Genomic DNA, 5,740 nt, shown 5'->3' with positions numbered 1-5,740 from the left:
CTGGGTGTTGGGTGGTTGAGCATTTTCAAGTGGACTCTTTACTGAAGCTGCGTCTTTTCAGCTCTGAAAATACATTCCTCCAAAGTTGGTTTTATTTCAGTGCTTCATCTCACAGGTGTAGCATCATCTTCAAGAGCCATAAGAATAACCTTACTCTTAACCTTTATGTCAGGAGATGGAAATAGTTTCTTTGACTGTAAAAAACAAACAAACAAATAGACGAATCTTACTGCAAATTTCCAAATAACATTTTAACGGTTTCTGGTCAGTTTTGAGCCAGCGTGATATTTCTAACTAAAGCTTTGGAAAGAGGAAGGAAATAATTATTCTCAGATGCTCATACCTTTAATACACAAGCTATGTGAAGAAGAAGAAAAAATAATAAACTGTAGTTAGAGCTTCTTAGGAATCAAATAAAGGAAAAGAATGAATCCAGGATAGGCAGTCAACACAGCAACTATACTTTTTCCTCTTGATCATTAGAATATTATCAGCTACATAGGAAAGTATTGATTCAGTAAACACAAACACATGAAAAATATGTGTAAAACAAACATGAAAAATATTTGTTTCCATTTGGTATCTTATGTTTATGAAGCATGCAGACATTTTTTATAAAGTATAATTTTATACAAATACAATGCATTAGGCTCTTTTTGCCAGTCCCAGGGCTTAAACTCAGGGCCTGAGCACTGTCCTTGGTCTTTTTCAATGCTAACCCTCTACCACTTGAGCCACAGCACCATTTCTACCTTTTTCTCTGTACTGAAGACTCAAACCCAGGGCTTCATGCATGCTAGGCAAGCAATCTACCACTAGGTTACTCTCCTGGCCCCAACCAAGATATTTTTTTCAAGAGAAAAAACATGGAATGAAAATATCCATGGAAATACATATATATTTACTGGAATAGTCAATGTGGAAAGAACCATAAATGTGTAGCTCTGTGATATTTAAACCTTTCACATTGGTTGAGTTGTATAAAATAATATTTTAACAGAAACCTGAAGAATTAACTAGTTCTTAAATATGTATTTGAATTAACAACAATGCCAGTTAAAATATCTAAATATTGAAATTGATAAAGTAATAAAAGTCAGGGCCAGGAGTTTGGCCTAGTGGTTAAAGTGCTTGCCTAGCATGCAGGAAGACCCGGGTTCAATTCCTTGGTACCACATACATAGAAAAAAGCCGGAAATGGTGCTGAGGCTCAAGTGGTAGAGCTCTAGCCATGAGAAAGTCCAAAGACAGTGCTCAAGCCCTGAGCTCAAGCCCAGGACTGGCAAAAAAAAGTGAAACAAAAGCCATATAATGAATGATTGTTGTCCTTAATGTACTATGCTGTCTCTCATCTCCTTTGCTGTCCCTTGGTTATCTCATATTGGCATAGTATCTCACTTTGTTATCTGATATATTGAATTTATTTGTATTTGGATATTTGAAATTTGATAGGGAAGGGGGGAAAACCAAGACGGGTGGGGGGTGTGGGGGGGGAGGGAAACGGGTACCAAGACATGTGAAAGGGTATCAATGTATGTGAATTAATGCACCTTCTATCTGGCAAATATCATGTAACCCTTTTACTAATTACAATAAAAAAAAAGAAAAAAAAGTCATACTTTTTCTTTTTCTTTTATAAAATAATAAATGAATAATTTTTAAATGTCATATGTTAAGTAAAGATATTTTAAGATGCCTATAGATAAACATAAATAAACTATTACAATACAATATCCATCAGCTTACTATGTTTAAGAGACGAGAAATGGAATAACATCTTTAAAATTATGAAGATGAACAGAGAACAACATGTTCTGTCAACTCAGGGTTGTACATTCCACAAAATATCCTTTTGAGTGTTAAAGGTACTTGTGGTCAACAAAATCTTGAGAACTCCTTGCCTATATAACTGCATTGTAAAAATTGCAAAACAAATTTCTTCAAGAAGTTATACATAGATAACAGACATAGAATATATCCATGGATTCAAAAAGAGAAAAATAAGGTAGATTGAGTAAGGCGGTAAATAATTTCTAAATATTCTCATGGGTAATATTAGCATTTCAAGGCTATCCTAAAAAACTGAAACTAAGAGAAGGAAAATGGCGCCGAGACAATAGGGACGCTGCCTAGCTTTCTCTGACAAAAAGAGAGAACCAGGGAGTCCCATGAGCCAACTATCTAAAGAAATCCACAACAACAAACTCAAAAAGCAACGGAGAAGGACTCAAACAGGAAAAAAAATCCAGATAAAGCTCACATCCAACTTTCTCAAAGAATTCGGAACGCGAGGACCCCTCCCCCACCTCTTGCCCAAAGCCGCAGAAAGCCGCGCCGGACCAAGCCACGAAAAGCAGCTTGAGCAGGCACTGGCTCCACACGGGGAAAGGGGGGCGGGCACCGGCTCTAACCCACGAAAAGCGGCGGCAGTGGAGGGTGCCAGGCTGGGAGCCCAACGGCTGCAGAAACCACCACAGAACTGGGCCAGCGAACGGCGGAAGCAGCGGAACCCAGACGCGGACCCAGAACAGCAAGCGGGGGAACCCAGACACAGAACACAGGCGGCGGCAGAGACCCAAGGGGAGTGAAAGACTCCCCACCACCGAGGAGCTCCCGCAGACGGACGCAGAGGCATGAGTAATACAGCGCGTCCCCAAACACATCGGGAAAGCGGAGCGGGTGCCAAGCAATAGAACTTAACTCAGACCCCAACACCCCGCCCCGAGAAAGACTGGCAGGAGCAGGGGGGCAAGGAATTTAGAATCCTGTCCCTCCCCTCAACAGCCCCCTCCCTCAGGCCATTGACTGGAGATTGACAGGCGGGTTACCCATAAGTCCCAGCACCCCACCAAGGTAGGCGGGGCTGCCCCAACTCCCACCCGTCCAACGGGCTCAACCCCCAGCCCTCTGACTGGAGACTGACTAGCAGGCGGACCCTAAGACACAGCACCCCACCAGGGGAGGCTGAGCTGTCCCAGCTCCCACCCGCCCACCAGGCTCCTCACCCAGGCCACTGGATCTGGAGAGTGGAGCACTTTGGGACCCTGCCTTACAACAGTGGGTAGGGGGTGCGGGTAAATAGGAGCCTGCACCTGCCCCCCCTCAATTCTCGAGCAGGGCATCCTCCAGCTGGGAATCCTGAGCAAGACACCACCGAGGGCCCCCCCACAGTCACAGACTCTGACAAAGCAGTGGAAACACAGCAGGGCTCTGAAGGGCCAACCAGCAGCCAAGCTCCCCTTCTGAGAACCAAAAAGGCTCAGCTCCGCCCTTGGAGCCCACGTCCCCAGCTGGGCCCCGCCCCTGGGAACAGAGGGGCCTCCTGCTGGTTCTACTGAGAGCTCCTGAAACTCTCAATCCCCACACCCTTGGCTTGGGGCCGACCCTGGAAGCAGCACAGGAAAACGTCCGCCAACCACGCTCAGACGGAAGCTCGCAGATCCATCCCATGGTCCACTGTGAGGCCACTGGTTGGGCTAAGAGCTAGTCGTGCAGCAACACATAAGTTTTATTCTAATACTTTCCAAACATTGTACTCAAATACTCTACCTACTTACCCCCTGACCTCTCTCATTCTATTTCTCTATCTCTGGACCTCTGCTCCTCTTTCAACCCTTATACTGCATGGATCTACACTTGATGGCTGTTGAGCAACATTGTATATCTAGGTGTTTAATCATTCTCTAGGCTCAGAGGGACTTAAAGACAATAGAGATTGGATTGAGAGGCTTATTGTTTTGGATATAAATCGCTTATCAGTGAATAATTAGACTAGTCCATAACTGCACAAAAAGAAAGAGTGATAACACCAATCAAAACTTATGAACATCTAGAGTCTGCCAGCTACAGAGGTCTGGGTTGGACATATCTGAAAAACTATAATTGTGTTTAGTATTAATCTTGCTCCCATTTTCAAATGGGCAGAACAAGAAACTCAAGAAAAATGTCAAATCAAGAAACAACACATCCCACCTCCCCCACCTAATGTAAACAGCCAATGGAACAGTCACTGGCAAACCTAGAGGAGAGTCTTCCAAGTGCTCTACAAATGCAATTGATAAACATCATTAATGAAAAATGTGAAAATATAAAGAAAGAGATAAGGGAGGAAGCCATAGCTGAACAAGAGGAAACCATAAACAAGGTGATAAGTAAAAAAGAAGAAGCCATAAAGGAGGCCATAATAAAGGCTATTCAAAGAAAGATGGATGAATTCATAGAATCCACAAATAAAAAGGTGACCGAACTCCAGCAAATGTCCAAAGAAAATAAAGCTACTGAGCTAACCAGTCAAATGGAAATCAAGGAGCTAAAGAAATCCATACATGATCTAAAAGAAGAGAGGCAAGGCATCAAAAATGAGCAATTAGTAGCAAGGGAGATGAAAAATAAAGTAGATAGCTTTGATAGCAGGTTAGACAATGCAGAGGAGAGAATTTCTGGGGCTGAAGATAATTTAGTTATTATAGAGAAAGAACAGAAAATGAGTCAATCCAAATTTGGAAAAATGAGAGAGCGCTTCAGGAGGTCCAAGATAAAATTAGGAAGCCTAATTTAAGGCTAATTGGTATTGATTAGGGTCTGGAGAAAGAGGTCAATGGTATTGAAAATATACTTCAAGGAATCATCTCAGAGAATTTCCCAAATATCCAGAAGGGCAGACCCATCCAGATACAAGAAGCTTTTAGAACCCCAAATAGACCAGACCAGAAAAGAACATCTCACCGCCACATCGTAATCTGAACTGGATCAGTAGAAACCAAAAAAACGATCCTAAAGGCAGCCAGGGAAAAGGGTTCAGTAACCTATAAAGGAAAACCAATCAGAATAACCCCAGATTACTCAGCAGAGACCATGCAAGCAAGAAGTGACTGGAAGCATATATGTCATGCCCTTAAGTCAAACAACTACCAACCAAGAATACTGTACCCAGCTAAGCTCTCATTCATAACTGAGGGAACAATAAAAACATTCCATTCCAGGGAAAAGCTGCAACAATATGTCGCAACAAAACCAACACTACAGAGAATTCTGAAAAATGTTCTATACATAGAAAACCAAAATAAATGCAATATAGGGAAAGAAATGGCACCTAAACAGCATACCACCTGAGGACCACAAGAACTGTCAAGACACAGGCCCAAATAAAAGCTTTTAAAAATGGTAGGACCTAATAAATATCTCTCAATCCTACCTCTCAATATCAATAGACTTAATGCTCCAATTAAACGGCGTAGGCTGTCTAGTTGGATCAAAAAGCAAGAGCCATCGTTCTGCTGTCTTCAAGAGACACATCTTACCCAAAAAGACAAGCATCTTTTGAAAGTGAGAGGTTGGAATAAACTCTATCAAGCTAACGGCCCCCATAAACAGGCTGGAGTTGCCATCCTCATATCACATAAAGTAGACTTCAAACCAAAATTAGTAAGAAAAGACAAAGAAGGTTACTACATACTACTAAAAGGATCTTTCCTCCAGGAAGACATAACGATCCTAAATATTTACACACCCAATCCCGGAGCTCCAAACTTCATCAAGCAAACTTTCCTTACACTGAAACCATACATAGATCGAAACACAGTGATTGTCGGTGACTTTAACACAACACTTTCACCTATGGACAGATCAACAAGGCAAAAACTCAACAGAGAAACCTTAGAACTGAACAACTATATAGACCAACTAGATCTAACAGACATCTGCAGAATATTCCACCCAGCAACGACACAATATACGTTTT

The sequence above is a fragment of the Megascapheus bottae genome, chromosome 19 (genome assembly GCF_031878675.1).
Source record: "Megascapheus bottae isolate mThoBot1 chromosome 19, mThoBot2.hap1, whole genome shotgun sequence".
Lineage (NCBI taxonomy): Eukaryota > Metazoa > Chordata > Mammalia > Rodentia > Geomyidae > Megascapheus > Megascapheus bottae.
This window is presented reverse-complemented; position numbering follows the sequence as displayed.